This window comes from Plectrocnemia conspersa, unplaced genomic scaffold (assembly GCF_051122295.1).
Source record: "Plectrocnemia conspersa isolate PC_06_02 unplaced genomic scaffold, ASM5112229v1 ptg000012l, whole genome shotgun sequence".
In the NCBI taxonomy this organism is placed as follows: domain Eukaryota; kingdom Metazoa; phylum Arthropoda; class Insecta; order Trichoptera; family Polycentropodidae; genus Plectrocnemia; species Plectrocnemia conspersa.
The window spans coordinates 7,491,880-7,513,817 of NW_028277176.1; the positions used below are offsets into that span (position 1 = coordinate 7,491,880).

The window sequence follows — 21,938 nt, forward strand, 5'->3', positions numbered from 1 at the left end:
GTTTCACTTGTGACTCCGTTTGTGATTTCACCTCCAAACACTTGTCACATTGTGTCGGTGAACCAGTATAAACAGTATACGGTCGTGATATAGGAAAACGGCGTTAATTGTATATTTTATTCATATTTATTCAGTGTGTAACAAACTTGTGCCCTAGGGTGGTCGAGATTTATAACATTAAAACACGACAAAGCTGTAATGATATAGAAGGGGCGAAATGCTTACGCACAAAGATATTCTGTCAAAAGTTATATCTATCTGGTTAGATACACGCAAATTGGTCACGATTTGAATTTAATATTATAATTAATTTCAGTTATGTTGTATAAAAGGTTTTGCATCACGTTCTTACTAAATTGTATGATATTAATGCTCGTTTATGAGTTGCGCATGATTTTATATTCTGTTTATTAAACGTGCGTTATAAATTGATGTTGCCTGTTTATTGAGATCTTTTACAATGTTTAAATTATTACATTGAATTTAAATTGATTATACTAAATGAATATACTGTATAAACTATCAAATAAAGTAGTACTTAATTACTTCAATAGCGTAAAATAATATTTTTTATAATATTAAAAAAAAATACTTTTTACAATACTCGCTATTTTATGTAACAATTAGGCAAATATCTACAATCAGAAATTTTAGCAATATGTGCCGATTAAAAAGGTACGAAAGGCTCTACAAGTCCAACCCTATGGGCGGGCACTCAGCTTTTGACAGCCAAAAGAGCGGGACCCACCCCCCGTAGTAATACATATTTTATCGGTGTTTCATTATTCTATTTTTTGAGCGAAGATACGATATATACATAATATTTATATTTGAAAAATTGACTATATTTTAATTTTTGGTCAATTGCGAAATCAGATGTAGCTGATTGTTATTTTTCGCGACGTTAAAATTGCAGATTTTAAATTACGAATTTTGTAGAAAAATAGTCCATTACTCAATAATAATAGGAGTTAATTTTTATTTTTGCCGTGAGAATCTCGGTTCTAATTAATTTAGATATTCATTTTTTATTGCACTATTCAGTCAATTTAATATGAAAAGGTATCTTCTTCGCTCGCTGGAAAATTATTATATGATATTTAAAAACAGCGGTTTTTTTCGTTTCTATTAAAAAAATTAATTGATTTGTAATCTATAATATATCTTTACGAATATATTAATAATAGGAAAATATAATATTAACAAATATATATATATACAATATGTGCAAAAGTAAAAGTATGAAGTCCCAGCATTATTATATATAATGAAATTTTTTTCATGTTACTCTGTCTACAAAATAAAAATAAAATACAGACAGGTGTTTGCAACATAGTTTCTCGATTTGAATATAAAATTGACGTTTATTTGAACCTAATAATATTTTTTTAGGTATTGTACTAAAAATATTTGGTTGTCAAATAAATACTTAACATTTTTGGTTATCTTTCTTTTAATTTAAAAGATAGTTAATTAGTGTATACTAACATTCTAATCATAATTAGTGTATTATTTTTCTAGTATATTCGAAAATTGATTGAATATAAAATCTTTTTTATTATTATATTTGTATTACGTTGAGTAAAAATAAAGTAATAACTCTAAGGATTTAATTTTGAAAGAGCAAATAATCATTTAATATAAAAGCAGATTTATTATTGTTTTTCCACTAACAGCTAAATACTAACAGTTCTTATAAGAAGAATAACGTTAATTTATTCTCAAGGAAAATGAAATGAAAGATATAATTAATTGTGGCAGTCTTATTAATTATATTGATTGAATTTTACTAGGTTTTAATTATTTTAATTAAAAAAAACACGTGTATCAAAATAATTAAAATGCACTTATTAAAAATGGTAATTATCATTTTTTTGCATACTGTTACTAGCCGTAGAAGTTTTTTAAAAGCTTTAAACAAAATAATTTGATTAACACTTTACTTCGTTTGCAGTATGATCAGTAAAAGTAATAACTACAAAAAATTAATTTTAAAAGAAATAATAATCATCTAATAATAAAAGTAGATTCATTATTATTTTGCCACTAACATTTTATTCACATTCAAAATTATACACTAAATTTAACTAATAATTATTAATTCTAGTTCTTAGTTTTCATTTATGTATACAGCTACTTTTCATCTAAGCTTATCAAAAAAAGTCAAACAGCTTGATCGTATTATAAAATAACTGAAATGCACTTTTCTTAAAAGTTTCACAAAATATAATTTAATTTAAAGTTCGTTTCATTTGCTAATATATTTTATTTACGATCAGTAAAAGTGAATTAGCAACTGCAAGATAATAATTTTGAAAGTAAAAATATATGTAATATTGTTTTGGGAACCAAAAGCAAAATATTAACAGCTCTGTTATTTTTACATGAATATTGTGTAATTTTATATATTATTATTTTATTTGTGAAAAAGTCTTATATATTATATTAATTTAATTTTACTAGGTTGGAATATATTTTTATTTTAATTTTCACCTGATTTTTCTTAGATACTCTGTATCTAAGATTATTAAAAAGTAGTTAAACAACTTTTCCGTATAAAATTAAACTTAAGAATAATGAAAATGCATTCCATATAAAATATAAACATCGTATTTCTACGAACTGTACCTGCAAAATTTTAGTCTTAAACAAAATAACTTCTAAAATTCACTTATATTTGGCTATATTAACGATGAGATAATAATTTTGCAATAATGAATAATCATCTGATAAAAGATATTTTGAAGTTTTATTGTATTTTTCCAATATACATTTTGTCGTTTTAAGCATTAAATTTAATTTGCAGATAAAACTAAGTAAAAAACAATTTATATGCAAATATTAACCATAAACTTTCAAAGCACACACACGCTCAACTTTATCACATTAAACTGCGACGCGTATGAAAGCACAAACGAATTATTATTTGCACTCGGGAAACTTTCCACGTTTAGCATAACGAAGGCATTGTTACCAGTTCCATAAAACGTATTGCTGAAATACTACTATCAGATTTTCACATGTTCATTGCCTTGTTAACGTAAGTATATTTTCAAGTAAGGTGACTAATTGCCGACTGACGTTTTCAACGTATCGGCTAAATCTTAACGCAACTGCGCCTCGACAAGAATTATCAAACAAGAAACCATATTCTTACACTTAATTCATGCATCCTGTTGCAAATTTCCATATCACGTCATCGTTGGTCAAATCACGTGAACTATGCCATTAAAATGGCCGAAATTTGACGTCTTTTCCTTGTGCGCCGTTCGTTGTTTGAGATGACTTATGGAGCGCTTAATATGTCTCTTGAAACACAATAATCGACCGTGAGAAAAACGCAGATTATCGTCACAAATTCAAGGTTGCTGCTTCAATTTATAGTGAGCATCTAAGAGTGGGGTCAAAGAATGTTTAATCTATAAATATAATAGATTGAAATGTGACCTTATAAGATTTGATAGATATCTCAAGCATTGCATTAGCGCTTTTAACACACGTCTTACGTAACCATATAGCTATGTCGTTTTACCAATTTGGGTTAAACGATCTACTTATAAGGCGAAACGGGATGAAGCATTTGCTTTTATTGCAAAAAAAAAACAATTTGCATATAATCGCTGAAATGGCAATAAAAAGGCAAACGTGAGAGAAATAAAAAAAAATAATACGGTAAAACAGTTATGAAATAAATCTTAAAACTCACACTTAAATTGTATACTTTTAATTGCCTTTAAATTTATGGCTTTCACGACTACAATTAAAATGCATTCGTAATACATCATCGTGTTATAATTTTTAATTACAGCTTACAAGTCGACATCGAAAGTAAAACATTTGATTTGATTAAAAACATTGCTAAGGTACATACGAATCGATTTTTTATGTCCCATCCAAGTTATAATTACGTAAAGAAATTGAGGAAACAAGAAAACAAAATTTTAATTAACAAATTGGAGCACGGCGAAAGTTGAAGTGTAAAAATAAATTATTGAACGATAAGAAGCAGATTCGATTAAATTAACTGAGCAGTCGAATTATCATAATCTATATGTGTTAAGTAATATTAATGAAATATTTTGAACGACACATTTCCGTTATTAGTTATCAAGGCTTATTAAAGAGAAATTAAAAATCGATTACATAATGTATAAAATATACATTCTGCTATACGATCGTTACATCAGGATCTTATAATATTTCAAAAGTACTTGGTAATTGAACGACATCGTTATTTATTGCAAATTTTGATTTATAGCCGTGAGAAAATGTGTCGAACAGTGTCTTTATGTTATATTTGCGTAATAATACAATATACAAAGGTATACATATATTGAAGGCTTATTTATATCATGATTCTCACTGAAGCTATAGAATATTACTTGATTTATATGTAATATGAAAAGCATGTCTCCATATCATATTATACCGGTCGAGATTAAGAACGACCTTATAAGCCTTTACGGCAAAAGAAGAAGGTCAAGATATTAAAAATGCAATAATGAAAATGATCTACTTTACGTATCTAGATTATGACTTTAATACATGTAAAGCTCATAATGACATTCGATATTATGTAAGCGAAGGTTGTTCATATTTATGACAAAAAAGTCAAAATAAATTAATCATTTAATATATTATGTAAACAAACAATAATTTAATAATTGCCGAGGTTTCAAGTACTTACAATATTTAGGTTAAAATTACCACAAATTTCCACTTATATTGCATAATGGTATAATATATATTTATAAATTATAATGTATCTAATATTTAACAGATTTTATTTGCAATGTACGTAAAAAGTTTTAAATGTATAATGAATTGTTAAAATCGTTAATAAATTATATAAGATGGAAAAATATAAAGCTCACTTTCAGTTTTACTTTAAAGTAAAATCAAATTCTAGTACCTAGCTGTTTTTTACTGGATAAATTAAACGATATATCGAACCTATTGAACGTGTCATTGACATTGCTAAAAAAATATTCTTAACAATTGAAACAACAAACAATAAAAGTGTCTTTCCCTAGCGACATTCGAAGGCGATAAATTCTATCCATTTATAAAAGAATCACAAAAAAGAAATATGTGATATAAAGAAATAAACAAGTTCTCGTAAGCGTGACAGCTAGCGTTTATTTTCAATGAATAAAAAAATATTAATAATTCTCTATGCGCGATTCGTATATTATACAATAAAATAGTTTACACAATATTTATATTAATTAATCATGAGATAAACATTTTTTTTATATGGAATTGTTTTTAGTAAGCTCCCGGAAGCAATCACATATTGTTCGTGTATAAAATCAACATGGATTATACATTAGTTATTATGCACGTTGAAATGTATACGTGCATTAAATATTATACTTATTACTTTGGGTGTAATTCGAAATAATTATTACATACATAAGATTAGTGTAACGCTCGACGGGCATTATGTACATTTTTTTATTATACGCGCTCGTCTAATTAATAGCATTATGATATAATAAGAAAATATGGAGAAAGTGATATTTTAATATTGTTATTATTGCAAGAAAAAGTTAAAACGAAAATAAGTACAACGTACAAACGGAATAATTAAATGTAATTTTACTTGATTTGGGTTTGACGCTTTACCGCTCGATCATATCTAATGATTGTTTTTGCTCAGCGACATGCGAATTTCTATTATTATTAACGTGAGACGCTTTTATTTTATTATATAATGAAATAAAACTGTACAACATTACTATGCCACAAAGATAATATAATTTGATTATAACTAGCTGTCGGTACCTCACTATCGTGAGGTACCGAAAGCTAGCGAGTGTGCGTATACCGGACCCTCAACTTTTTGGGTTTTAAATATAATTTTTGCTTCGTTCTGATTTTTTTAAATATTTAAAAAAAAATGAATGGTTCAAATTGGACATTATTATTTAGGATTTTCAATAATAGACAAAATGGTTTAATCTATAAAAAACTACTAACATTTTCAATTCATTTGAAAATAGGTTTACAACTTGACTAAATATTTCCAGAAGAAAACATTTTATATTATTTATTAGATTTGAAACGTTAAATTTTATCGTTATATTTGAAACTACGATATTTAATGATAAATCTAAATATTGCATATCATTTATAAATAGGTTTAGAACTTGGCTAGATAATAATAAATTGAAAATTGTACAGTGAAATCTCAATACAGCGAAGCTTACGGAACCAATAAATAAATTGCATGTAACACAAATTTATCATAAATTTAAATCTTAGCAATAAGAACTTTTTTTAGTTACACCATAAGTTGATTTATAATTTAAAAAAGTTGTTTATATGTTTTATGTGTAAATATAAAAGCCAATTAGAAAGAAATAATAAACTGAAAATATCAAGCACTTAATCTGTTACTTTAGACCAAAAGTGCGCTTTAAAAATAATAATAATTTTGAGACCTTTGTCAATTTTTATTAAAAAATATTTATATTTATATATTTTTTTAAATAAATGATTTATCTGCGCAGCATTAATAATTTTAATAATTAATAAGTGCAAAAAATTTTCACATTATTTAAAATTAATAATAAACTAAACATATTTAAAATCTATAACAAATTAAGAATATTTAAAATCCATAATAAAATAAAAAATATTTTTAAGGTTGAAAAAAATATTTTGAATAAATAAAAATTTATTCTAAAACTTTATAATTTAAAAAATATTTAAATAAGTTAAAAAAATTAAATTAGTTATAAAATATTTTACAATTTTGTGTAGTTTCCTTTCAAAGGGGTCAGTAAGAGAGATTCTTGCAACACTATGTGTTTAGTAGTTGGTTGGTAATGAATAGTACTTATTTTGAAATTTTCCCCACTTTTTTTTTAAAATGTTTTTTCAAGCGAAATTTTAAAAATTCTCCAAAAACTATTAATTTAAATTGCCAACGTTCGCCAAAATTCAAGTACATATTTTTTTTTGTTAAGAGAAGCTAATAAAAATCCACATTATTTATATTATATTTTAGATACCGTATAAACTAAAAATATTTAAAAAAATATTTTTTTTAGAATTTGATGATTTTTAAACATATATTGATAAGTGTTTTACAATTTAAATCGTTAAAATCAATTTCGTAGTTCGTTCTTAAGCGCGCGGTGATATCCCGATCATGTATCGGGATATCCCCTCAGTTGCTTACATTTGACAGTTCTGTCATCAGTCAAGCGCGCGCCGGGTTACAGCTTAGTGCGATTCAATAAACAGTAAAATATGTTAATTAAACAAAGCATTTTTCATACTAAGTTTCAATTGAAGATGATTTAAAGTGTATAACATAATTAAAACTATAAATTATGAGTGTGCCAGTAAGTGTTTGGTTATATGAATAATATGTCACGGTTATTCTAACAAAATTACCATTGACTTTCCAGGATCTAATATTAAAAGACAAACAGCGTTGATTGGACAATTAAAGGTATACATACCAAAGTTAATTAAACAAAGTAACATTTTACCCACTATATAGTATCGTTTACAGTTAATTATATAATATGTGTTTAATCCTCTACAGTATCTTCCGTCAATTTTGTTCTTCGCTTGTCGTTTAAATTTAATTTATGGATTATATTAGTAGTAATAATGTGTTCAATGCTTAACTCTTGATAAAGGTGTTTTTAATTATTTTTCAGAAGCAATGAGGGAGCAATTTGTTGACTTATATGGCCACAACGTAGAATTGGTATATATAAACAAAGAGTGAATCTTCTCATGTTGAAGTCACTGTCAGCAAGTATTATCTTTTTGTAAAGAACATACTATATAAGTTTGATGTAACTAAATATCTTGAATTTGGCTATTCCGAAAGAGGAATGAAGGCACAGAACAAAAATTGAACATATTTTGCCACATCGGAATTGAAAATAACCTACTCTTAGATATTTTGGCTATCGATTATTCCAGGTTTGCGATCACATATATATAATCATTGTAAATTGTCGTTTATTAGATAACATCCAAGGAACTACACATTTATAAGCTGTCCGTTGGTTGATATATATAGCCGACAGCGCCGATTTGATCGACATTAACTTTCAATCCTCATACATACTAAGGATATATTACACGTTCACGTTTAAAATTGTGCATTAAATCGGAAGCAATGATAATGTTTATGTAATATAAAAGGAGAAATTCACTTTTGGGCCCCGGAGCCCGGTGACGGGAATTCAAAATTTGAATATTTCATTACGAAGATTGTTTTATGATTGTTTATCTAATTTAATCAATGTATTATTCTAATCCTCAACACATTATGTATATATTTAATTTTCATAGTCATAACACACCTAGTTAAGTTGCAATCTGATTATTTACAAAAGGAAAAACTCACTTTTCGGCCTCGGAGCCCGTCGCCGGGAATTCAAAATTTGAAGATTTCATTACGAAGATTGTTTATCTAGTTTAATCAATGTATTCTTCTAATCCTCAACACATTATGTATATATTTAAGTTAACATAGTTATAACACACCTAGTTAATTTGCAATCCGATTATTTATATTCAGTCAAATGACGAATTAATGAAAATTATTGTCGCGTAGCAAAATTTTATTATTAAATAAAAGCGTTGTCACGGTACTGTCTATTTGAATTCGAATGCTTATTTTTCATTGGTCCAAACTATTTGAATATTTGAATGCTTATTTTTGATTGGTCGAAACAACAGAACGCATTGCCGGCGGCTCGAAAATCAATCGGAACAAATTCAATTTTAATTTTTATTATTATTTATTATTATAATTCCTTTGTTTACGTGTATTGTTACACACCGTTCATACAAAGCGATACGATTTATAGAGTAGATAATTGAACGGAGAATGTTTCGTTTAAAGTTATGCGCGTCCGGAAGCGACGACGGCTTAGAACAATTATATATAAGATGTATAATAGTATAACACGACAAAGGTCTTGTTTTTAGATATCATCGATTTTACTTTTCATATATTTTATATTTTTGTAAAGTTCATAGTTGGTTAAGATCCTACATAAAATTTTACTAAATAAAAAACGTTTAGGTGCTAAGCTTGCATCGAAATAAAATGTAAAAAAAAAAGTTTTTTGCTTCAAAACAAGCCTTTTTGAGACTAGCAATATAGTTAACGCTTTTAATTCCTTTATTTTAATGATTTCTGTTATCATATTATTAAGCACTCCCTTAATATTTGGTTTTAAAATATTTTTTTGCAAAATGGCGTAGTAAAAGTATCATAAATTCATAAGATAAATCCTACAAAAATGTGTCCCATAAAAAAATAGATTTGAGAAAATACTAAAATATAATTAATAATTAGATTAAATATATACATATAAAAGAGTTTATCGATAAAATCTGCGTATTGTGCTATGAATTATTATTTTTATAAAAAAGTGAAATTTTCGGTTAAAAAATGAAATCATCACAAAATTTTTTTTTTTTTTATAAATTTTATAGATATTTTTTCTCTCATAGAAAATATTTATATTTCTTACAACGAAGTTTAATGATAATTAAAATGCATTATTTATTTAAAATAAATCCAAATTGCATAGACAATTTTTTATCCTAATTTATGTTTACATAAAAAAATTTGCATTCATTATTATCATCACGTTATTGGATTTTTTTTATACACTATAATTTATGTTATAATGGATTTTATGGTTTATATTTCTAAAACAGTAACATAATTAATAAAAGCGTTTTATTTATTCTAAGAATAAGTAAAAATTGCTTATAAATTTATTAGGAGTGAACAATTTTTTAATGAGATTTAAATTGCTAAATATTTTTGAACAATTTTAATTTTTAAAATATGCAAAATATAATAAAAAAAATATATTGTAGGTTGTAAAACAGACGTTAAACACTTATAATATTGCTTTGATTACAGAATTTCCCAGCTTGAAGAAGTAAGTCAAAATGGGTAAAATTGTGATAATCTGTCGGAGAAAATCTGATGATCAATAAAACAGTAAAAAGGGAAGTAAGAGGTATCGCAACATCATTAAGCAATATTGTTCCATGATAATTTTATATTGATATTTCTGATTTTCCGACGAGAAATGTAATTCCTCTGTAATAGTCTCGCCTGGTTTAAGAAATTTCCAATAAATATTTTTTCCAGAAGATCGTCATACTGTCACCACATTTTTTTCGGGTAAAAACTCAATTTTGGAGCAATTTTGTTTTGATCTCTTTTGGTTATCATAGAGAATCTACTTATCATTGCAGTTATTAATTCCCATTGTTTCTAGGAACTAACGAAAAACATACTTCAAAACTTTTGTTCTGTTCGTGCAGTATCTATTTTTTCCACATTTTTTTATGGTATCCAGATGTCGTGAAACGGTTGCAAGAGAAACCTCGAAGTCTTCTGAAAGTATCCAAAAAGTTGTTTGTGGATTAGCTTCAATAGTGCCTCTGAATCTTTTTTAATGTATATTTTCCCAGAATTTAATTTTCAAACTTAATATCGCCAGTAAAAAAATTATCGAACTATTGCCTTTTAGTTCTAACATTACCCTTAGCAAATTCCAAATTAATATCTCTCATGACCTGAGCCACATTGTATTCCAGTTTGAATAATACGACACCATAATACACATGAACTCAAAAAAACAAGGCTGACTACAAATAAGAAAAAAATCCAAAACACAACAACACTCTTGTATTATATTAAAAATGAAATTTCGACTGTTTTCGACTGAGTAGAAATCAGTCACTAGATATGAAACAATCCTATATGAAGCTAAAATATGACGAGATCGTATTAGAAAATAATAAAAAAAAAAACAGATTTTAAATAAACTATTTTTTTCATATTGAAATGTTATTGCGATCATAATCATAAAACACTTGATTGATAAGTAGGCTACCGCTCTCGAGTCGATCCATTTTTGTCTTTATAAACTATGTATGATAAGATTCGTCATAATCGAATCTGACAATTAATCGTATGCAGATCGTCCGTACGACCAGTTTGAAGGCCGTTACAAACAAAACTTTTACTGTTATCGCGAAAAAAATCGGAACGTTAGAAAGTGATCTCTTCAAAAACGTGACCGATAGATAAAAATAAGAAACATAGATAGTTACCAATTAGAGACAGATTGAAAAACGATGGAAGTTGAACCGATTAGTGCGGGGAGAAGGAAAAAACGAATATGTGCAAATTCACAAATTTATAAATTCGCGTAGTTCTGATAAAAAACAGATTCGGATCCACGTGAACTTTCACTTTTCGATCGTTTATTTCCGTATTTTAAACGTTTTGTGATGATGACACAATGTTGTTAGATAACGATCATTTTATAATGATATTTTACTAATAACTAGAGATGAACTATGGTTTTGAATAATTATTGATAATTACAAAGTCAATGCCACACATCTGGATGTTGGTTGCAACGGGGAAATTTAATTGCGTGCGATTACGCATCGTGAAACAATACCGTAGATTGTATTCACTTTTACTGGTGTCGGATGTGTCTGTCTTCGCTTTTGATTTATTGATATCAGATTAGGATTTAATTGAGCGTGACATATAAGATACTTTTATCTATACTCAGATAAAAATGAAGAATTATTTAAAACTTTTATTAAAAGAGATTCTAATTCTCTATTACATATTTTTAAGGTGTATGCCTTTAATGATATGTAGTATATGAACTAAATATGTTTTTAAAGTGATGTTTCAACATAATAATTTACTAATAGCTTATAATAATCTGCAAGCAATTTTTAACTTTTCATAGAATAAAATTATATTTTTAATATATATGTTTTTTCAATACATCTTTAAATGTCTTTATTGGTTATGCATGAAATGAAAATAAATAGCGGCTTATGTAAGAGTATGTAGATGATGTTAAAAGTAAATTTATAGCTAGTAATATTAAATATTTAATTACACAATTACATGCACAATACATAAATGATCATAGATTAAACAGCAAAAACATGTTTTAAAATAAAATTTAACTACTATAAAATAAGTGGTTATTTATTCTAAATATTAACTGGTCAATGCTCTAAAGTTATGCAGCAATATAAAATTAATATAAATTGAATTAAATTTATATCTGGTAATAAAATGTATGCCTTAGTGCAAATTGTAAATACAAAACGTTAATAAAATAATCATAAATTCAACATTAAACACATGTTTTAAAATTATTAATAACTATAAAAATTATAGTGGCTAATCAGGTAATTTTATAACTTTTGACCCAGTTTCATGAAAACGAAAACCATTTCGATTCGTTCGGCGTATTATATGGCTCTTATAGCGAATTTTATGACATAGATAAACCAACTGTTGTGATTGCGTCAAGGCCGATATAATCTACGGTCATTATACGATCTTAAATATCGTTCATTGGATTTAAATAATCCGTTTTCTATAACTAAACTATATATAATCACTATTAATTAGCAACAAATTGCCTACTCGTGTTCCAATTTCTCCGCAAGTCACGCGTTAACACGGTAAGGATTCATTTATGTATATCCACAGGCGATTATTAATTTCGAACTGAAAGGGCAAAGGGCACGCCACGTCGGAAGAGTATCTAATGAGACATAATTACATTTGACATTTGCAACCACGTGGCACGCCATGCCCGACTTCATACCTGACATCTTTTAATTGCGGCCCGTGGGAAAAACGTGGCTGCGATTTAATTAAACATGCACTTTTGTGCATTGTATGAAAATGTCCTGTGGCGAAATTAGCTTTTGCGCTGCGATAGAATCGCTTCTCACGAATACAATCGAGTCAAAACGAGCAAAATTTCCTCTTGATTTTTAGGCTATGTTAAAGGAAAGCGATGTGAAAAATCGACCCTCTCAGCAATTAAAATTTTGAATTACACAAGAAAAAAAAAACTGTAAAAACAGACATATATACTTTCCATAATTCATTGATCATTGTAAAAAAGCTAGAGCTATTTGCAATACATATATGCAAATAAAGTAAAAATAACCATTAGAGATTTAGTGTGAGCTATGAATACTAATTTTTATGTTAAAATAAAACTATTGATACTTAAACTATGACATACAATACACCGATTGTTAGCTGAATAACATATAAATTAAATTTTTTTTTATGTAAGGTTCCATATTTTATATACAGGCGGCCCTCGACTTTTGAACGTTCGACTTTCGCACAATTCGCTATTTCGCAAATTTAAAAAAAAAGTTTGCAAAATAAAAATATTATTAAAGAATACGTTCAAAATTGTGGAAAATAAAGATATATTTCCACAATCTTTAATATGTTTCCAAAAAAACACAGCAAAAAAAAACATGGATGAAATGGAAAATCTTTGTCATCGTAGATCGATGACCAACATCAAAAAGATGTCCCTCTGAGTATTTCAATTATTCAGGCAAAAGCTCTTAGTTTGCACAAAGATTGGAAGGATAGATTAAAAAAATATTTTAACAAGGTTTTAACAAGCAAGTAACGGTTGGTTTTACAATTTTAAAATGAGGTATTCTTTTCATAATATTAAATTTACTAGAGAATCGGCTGATGCGGATAAAGATGCTGCAAAATAATTTATTTCCTAATTATCCAAAATTAGTGAAGAGGTAGAATATTCTTCTAGCCAAATATTTAATGTAGATGAGACAGGTTTATTTTGGAAAACTCTTTAACAATGAAAAATATGAATCAAGCCTTCATGCCTTTTAAATATTATGGAAGATTTTGATCCCAATGGAGAACACATATCTCAAGTGCGTGGGGCGATCAATAAAAACAAAGCATGTTATAAAATACTATATGAAGAAAAGAAAAAGAATAGTGGAAAACAGTTAACTCTTCATAACTTTTCAAAGGAAACACCCGCAAACCCCACTTAAACATGTCTCTTAAACGCCTCTTAAACATATTATATTTACTTGATAAATAAATATTTTAAAATACACACAATTTCAATTTTTTTTACTTCCCTCGACTTTCGTACATTCAAAATTCGCACACATTTTCAAGAACCAATTATGTGCGAAAGTCGAGGGCCGCTTGTATATAGACGAGTATTCTAATATCAAGAAAAACTTTTTTTAGTGTAACAAACTTTGATAAAACATATATACATACATATATAATTTTTTACAACAGAAAAATATAACATAACAGTTTTATAACTTTCCAGTCTAATTTTTTAACGCGTCAGTTTTTAACGTTTATTTTAAAAACACAAATTTAATTTATTTACTTTTATCTTATCATTTACTCTGTATTTTTATTGTTATTTTTTTCTCCATTGATTACAATGACCTTAACGCAATTTTAGTAAGCTATAGTCTGAACAACATAGCTTGAACTTGCTTTGTCTTAAATTAGGTAAATATAAAATGTTTATGCTAAATAGATAAATTATAAGTTGAGAATATCTTGCAGATGATATTAAAAAAAAAACAGAAATAGACACAAATTATATTTAGAATATATTAATAAATATCATTTGACAGTTTAAGCATTTATTATACAATATATGTATGCATATTTTTAAGCCAAAAATCCCGTTGAAAATCAAAATAAACTTGAAAATCCGGTTCATTCACCATTAACATTTATGGTTATTAATGCTAAATGCATTTTTGCAAACCTATGCTCGAAGAGTCACGTACCCCAACTGTCCAAACGTTTGCGCAAAATCTTTATGTATCTTAAAGCAAAATTAACGACCTTGTTTGTCGTGCGGGAGTAACCAGTTGCAACCTTTTTATTGAGAACGTTTCTAGTTAATTGAAACCAAAAGCAATTGGTTTTAATTAATCGGGAAGCGCTAAAGAAGAAAATCTGGCGAGCGACTAAGGAAACCGAGAGATTAGAGATCGCTAATGAGTACGACACGAGATCTAGCTATGAGAGAACCTCTTCAGTGGCTTTTCATCTTGATTTATCAATCTCGCAAAGAGAGAGAGATCGTTTGAGGTCAATTCGCACAATTCATTAGACAGCCGTGCCATAATAAAGTTTATCATAAAACGTAACTTCAGTAGAAAAGCTTTCTTACGCTCGTGCGTCTTTTACGTAATCTTGTGTTTTTTAAAAAATGAATTTGATTTTTTTCCTCCGATAACATTCACGAGAATGATTAATTGCGCACTTGAGGTGGTCATTTGTATTGTGAGTGATTAGTGTGAGACGCGAAGAGCACTTTTACTGGCAAATTAAAATATTGTGAATAAAAAAAACACAATGCCATCGAAAGTGAAGAAAAAAGTCTCACAAATACAAAATCTTCATGTAATTAATCTTTAATGTTACAACGATTTTTTGTTGTAAGAATAAATGATTTTTAGGATCAGAGTTAATATGCAAATTATTTGCATTTCTTCGTATGTATGAAAAAAAGCCATTTAATATTTAATGATTTCCTTATTATTAAAAGCTGCAAGTCGATACTAATTATTTAAAATTTATGTATTTCATACGCACGATTATTATAAATATTATATTATAAGATATTTAGAATCACTGTTTATAAAAAAACAATGCTTTTACCGGAGAACGGCATTTTTTACCAATGGCAAAAAAATTCGCGCAAATTTTCGGCATTTTCCGCACCAGTAAAATAAAATAAAAACACACACCTTTCTCTCGATTATTAAAAAATAAAAAAAACACCTCTCGACATGCGAACTGATTCAAAATTCGCCGGCTTATCGCAAACATAATCACTCTATGGGAGCATAGCATAATGGCTGCATAAATTTCACTTCATGGTAAGAATCATCTCGATTTTTCGTCCACATCATTACGTAAGACATGGTGAATAATCGAATAGTATGGCAAATAAACGAGAAAAATCAATTTAAGAAACAATGTCGCGTGTTTTCGCATGCAAATGAGTTTCATTATGGCAAGTGGAATATTTCGATACGCACAATTAAATATTTATGAAGTCAATGGGATCACAAAGAAAAATTTATATATTCTAGTAGTAGATGATTTAATTATATTCATGTTAATATTAATCAATATTTTGCTAGAGCAATCAATAAAAAATAATTTCAATTAGTACTAATTTAATTAATTTATTAATTTAAAACGCTTTACACATACTTAATTAAGATAACCATAACATTCCGTCCTAATATGCAAACATTTTAATTAATATTGATACAAGGAATCGCGAGATGCTGACCGACAGCACGTAAGCAAATCAGAAAATTTTGAAGCAATGTCAGATTATAAACAAGTTGTCATCACGTCCTTAGATTCGCACGGGACAGGATGTATAAATATTAATCGTATTTATTAATATAAATATCCCACGTCATAATTACACAGTTGCTAATTTAATGTTATAAGGCAGCTATATTATATGCTTTCACAGACTATTTAATTTACAAATATTAAGAATCACTAGATAGTAAATAAATGACTCGATTTGAAGCCTAAGCTTATTTTTATTTTGTATACATATAATTATGTAATTTTCTACATGATAAGATTATGCATTAGCGAGTAACATAGTTGCCTCACTTAAAACATCATTTCTTTAATAATATACGACAGTGTATTTTTAGATCAGGTGTGTTCTTAAGCTACTTGTTGCAAATGTTAAATATTTTGTTTTATATAACCTGAAAAATAATTGAAGGCTATGAACTATATTAAATAAAAATAGAAGTTTTATTTGTACCATTACCTGTTATTAAAATAAATAAAGCTATTTTTATATGCATGTATATTTAAGGTATATTTTTTAATAAATATATTATATAATATAGTTTGATACACATTATTAAAATTTACAATATTATTTTATATCCTACACTTCATTTATATATCATGAATTGACTTAAATATCTCTTGGAAAAGTAGTAGTTTTGCATTGCACTATTTTTTTGCACCAAATTTATGTCAGTAAATTTTATTTTATTCAAAGCTAATGAGTTTATTAATCTAATTTTACTAATAACAAATTTACCTATTATTCTGATACTAGAAAATATTAACCGCTTAATTATTTTCATAAATTATAAAACATACTATAATTCTCACAAATTAAATATTATTTCTAAATTTTTTAAGTATTTTTATGTTATATAAAATTAGCTAAAAACATGTTATAACAACATGAAATTATGATGTAGTAAAGTGAGTAAAGTTTAAAAAGGATTTATAGAGGCGATAAATTAAACGGCCAGTAACTTTTAATAAAGCGCCAAGTATTGTTTATAATTTACGGTTTGTTATTATTTATTAGGAGCCAGTTACTTTTTATGAATAATTATAAATTTATATATAATCGAATAAAAATATACATAAATGTATATTTTTATTCGATATAATAAAAATATATGGCAACAAATATAGGCAAAATATAACAACTATTTAATATAAAATTAAAACATTTAATAATTACTGACAGTAAAATATATTTATTTACTGTTTAAATTAATTACTTGCTGAAAGCTAACAAAAATAAATAAAGTACCCATTTTAAATGAATTTCATCAATTTAAATACAAGGTATATAAGGTAATTAAAGCTAAAAAATATTACTGAAGCATTGATTAAATATTATTTTAAAATAATAATTGCCCAAAAAGGCTTTTCTCAATTGTAAATATTTTAAAAATGATTGTAATTGCCAATTAAACAATACAAATATTTCTGAATGACATTAAATTATTTCAGAATACTCCAAAAAATGGTTATTTTACTGTTTAGTTGGTGGGTCGTTAAACACTTATATAAACAATATTTTAGTTTATTAGTAACAATAGATGCTATTCTACTTTCTTATTCATTAATTTATTGCCTGGAATATATCACGTCGACAGTTATAAGTTAGCGACGTATTTCAATAGCAGTTTTAAATTTGATTCCTACAGAAAAAAATCATAATGCATAATGTCAAGCAACCCTGATAAAAATCTACACCTGGGCAAAAGACAACTACCATTTAATTTAAATACAGAAAAACTAATATATCAAACATTTAATAATTATTGAGCATTTATTGAAACTATTGATCGTTTATCAAAATTACAGACCAAAATTACTAACTCAATAAATTTAGGCAATATATGAATGATTGCTCTTAAAACAAACCTCGATACAATGTTATAGAAATTTCGCTACTGTTTTCATGCAAAAAAATTCGTTTTTACTTTTAATATTGTTCGTTAAACGCAAAAATTTTTTTTTTATCATGAACGACATTTATTCCTAATTTAAAGACACGACAATTTTCATAGTTTTTATTTGTTGCTAAAAGATAATTTATAGCAAAAGTTTGTTCTTTCCCTGAACCCTGCACTTGGTTATAATCAAGGCTATTTTAAACATCGCTGTGAAAACAGTTTGGTAATTATTCATGCGTCGCACGGTACCTAGCGGAAGCTGCATGATAAAAATCGCTTCTATTTATACTAACTTTGTAATAGTATTACCCAAAAAGTTATTGTTTATAAATATATTTTAAAGCATGTTTAATATAGCAATACAATGTAAGAACGAGAAACAATAACCGGTGTCCGATTGCATGGAAGCTGTAAAACGATCCAGAAACTTGCCGGCAAGATTAATACTATGAGTCATGCGTTATTACGATTATGGTCTCGGAGAGGTACAAAAAATAAGTTCAAAAACCCGCGGCGGCCTAGGTTAGTACTATAATGGTATAGTGGTAAATCGGTGTTTCAAAACATTATCGAATCACGAACTTTTTCTCGTTTTGTGTCACGTACTCGCGGTTGGGAAATTCACGAGAATCTCACATACGGAGGTAAGCAGCGTAAATGATGTCACCTGTGTAGTAATAAAACCAACAAGTGGGAGCTCACACTGTCGACAAATTGATATGGATTTTTGTTTTATTGTGTGTTATTAAACTGCTGTGGGATGAAGCTGCTTAAAGAGGAGCGTGGTTAATTGTGTTGAATTGCGCGAATTATATTTGTGAAAAAATGCATGGGAAATATCTGTGAGATCTAGAAAATACAGATCTTTTTTTAAAATATGTTTGTTTTATTAATATAAATAATTTTACATAAACCTACTATACATGTTACTGGTTTATAACCATTCTCATATTTACAATTAAAAAAAAAAGTAGTTATAATTTAAGGAAAAAAACTAAAAACTTTTTTAATTTAAGCGAAAGACTAATTATGGGGTATAACTCACTAAAGAATTGAAACCATTGATAAAGCAATATATGCTTTGCCATTTGTGTTTGTTTGTATTTTTACATGTAAGGTTGTTTTTATCGTAGATATCTCCCAGACACGATTAAAAATTGAGTCCATATGGGATTTGAATTCAGGTCTTTCAGATATGAGTCACTGATTTATACTACTAGTCTATCGTACTGATCTTAATATAATATGTAGTGATGATTTGCTTTTTTTCACAAAAAAATACCCGTTAATATTTTTTTATTTTAAAATAAATGTCGCATATGTGAATTATAAATATATAAAAAAAATTGCTCTTAGTTTGATTAGTTTTTAATGCCAATTAATAATGAACAATGAACTATTTTAAAGCTTTTTTCAAAATATCATAAATATGTATATTCGTTATTTTCATTGTCGCATATATTTGACACATTCTCTTCAAACGACATGCACGTGACGAATTCGCGCAGCATCCGAAGGTGACTTTTGGCACATATTTCTACATTCGTGCTGGAACACGCGTTCTTTTGTGTCCAGTCCAGTCGGATACCCCTGCCTTGAGAGGGCATGCACTCGCCGACTGGTCGCTCCTTGGCCAAACAGGTTCCTAAAGGTACAAAAGGGTAGATGTGCTCGGAACTCTTGGCACGGGACACCCACAAAGACCCACATGCCAACAACCCGCGAAATATTTCCTCGCGCTAAAAATAAAACGCATCCTCTCCGCCGTGAGAGTAGGAAACTCCCACACGGTGACCCGCGAAACCTTCGGGCTGGAGATAAGGGCAATAAAAAATAACATATGCGAGAGAAGATAAAGATTGAGAGAGAGAATAAGTGCCGACATTATTGCACGCAGATCTTGGATGGGTGCATGTGTAATGAAATTTCAATTTTAATTTCAGTAAAGAATTTTTGATCTAATATATTTATTTGTAAGAAATTTTCTGTAGATCACTCTAAATATTTTAAAGCATACTATGAATCGAAAAAAACACAAAAAATAAATAAAAGTTTAGATTAGGAAAAAAGCACATCGATCCACCGACCTTCATTCGTCTAGCTTAGAGCGTTCCAGACCTTCCAAAATTTTTGTGATTGTTCATGATGAACATATTTCAATGACGCATATATCTTAATTACAGTGTCTGTTAGACGATTATAATTCACAATTGCCCGTAAAAGTTGATAAACAAATATAATCTTTTCTAGACATATAATATTCGTATCGAATTCTTCCGTCGGCTGACCATTGTTATATAACTATAAATACTTTTCACACACATCGTCTTATGCTAATCACCCTAGTTATGAAAGGATCGCGGTAGCACATTATTGAAATCGTATTCATCGCACGAAGACAACAGAGTGCGCAAAAAAACGCGTTAAAAATTGCATGCAATACCCGTGGAGTGGGCGTCGAGTGGGCAGGAAAGAATTTAACACCTTCATCCGCAGAAAGACGAAGGTTTCGAATGCAAATCGTTTCATTATTGGCCTAATAAATTTGTCGCTTTGTTCCGGTACCGGTGGCCCACAGGATTCCATATTGTCTACGCCCACAAAAAAACCCAAAAGCAATCATTGGCGCCTGTTACTATTTGCAATTAGACCAATAGAATTTTAAAGCGGATCTCATGAAGCGTCACTGAGAAAATTCATTAAAAGTAATTGGTCCAATATCAGTTTTACATATTTAAAAAAAAATAAACTGGTCTTGCTTATGACTAACAAATGTTTGGCATCCAAGCACACTGAACACAGATAAAACACTATCGTACTCAAAAACTATCTATTTGCTTCCGACTTGGAATAAGTTCAGTCGAACTTATTTCAAGTGGAGCTAGTCCGAATCGACCGAGACGAACCTCAAAAACCCAAGATAGCACTCGCTCCAGCTTTAAGTCACTTTAATTTAATCTTCAACACTACTTCGAGACTAAGTAACGCCATAATATGGTGAGAAAAATCACGTTTTAATATTAATTGATTGACTAACACGTTCCGATAAATTCCTTAATTATTTTTTGCTGAATTTAAAACTTTTTTGTGACTATTAAGAGTATAGGTTAAAAATAATGTTTCAGATTTAAATTGCTTGTCGTATAAATTTATATTTACCTATCATTTTAGAATAATCGACTGTTTATTTTCATTAAGACATGTATTGTTTACTAGTTTTTTTTATATACATATTTGTTAATATATATATGTATATATATATATGTAGTATTTTAATTTTCAAAATAAAAAAAAGAATGCACTTTTACAGTTTCAACACAATTTTACAAATCAGTAATGGACAATATAGTCGATGATTAATGTGTGTTTGGCATTATTCAATAAACAATAAGCAATACCAAAATGTGCCAATCAATCAATAGATATTTTTGGAAAATTCACAAATATTGTTTAAGTAATTTCAAAAGTGGAAATTTAATGCCAAGACAATCTCAAGGTTATAAATAAAAATCTAAAATTATTCAGAGAAAATCTTAGAAGCTCATAAAGTAAAATCTACTGTATATAATATTCAAAACTGTATTTATAGAGCATTACAATTGCACAAAAATTTTATAACGAAAATAAAAAACACTTATGAATTTAATAGCATCGAAAACAAGTCAGACAGTAGCAACGGTACCGCACTGCAATAATATTATATTCTGCTTCGTTTACAAGACGTATGAGAAAATTGCATTCTCTTAATAATTCCTGGTGTTGCCCAACTTGGGTGAATATAAATTATAATAAAG

The 21,938-nt window shown here is 27.8% G+C and overlaps 1 protein-coding gene and 1 long non-coding RNA gene across 2 annotated transcripts in view; one reads left to right on the forward strand and one right to left on the reverse strand.

The window, feature by feature from the left end:
• The window catches only part of ko (Stork-head domain-containing protein knockout), a 160,105-nt gene that overhangs the window by 81,130 nt on the left and 57,037 nt on the right, over positions 1–21,938 (reverse strand). The gene's annotated exons all lie outside the window — the stretch shown is intronic.
• On the forward strand, positions 7,222–8,902 carry LOC148228085 (uncharacterized). Its single transcript, XR_015811663.1, has 3 exons — positions 7,222–7,355; positions 7,422–7,465; positions 7,680–8,902. It is a non-coding gene; the product is annotated as an uncharacterized LOC148228085 (long non-coding RNA).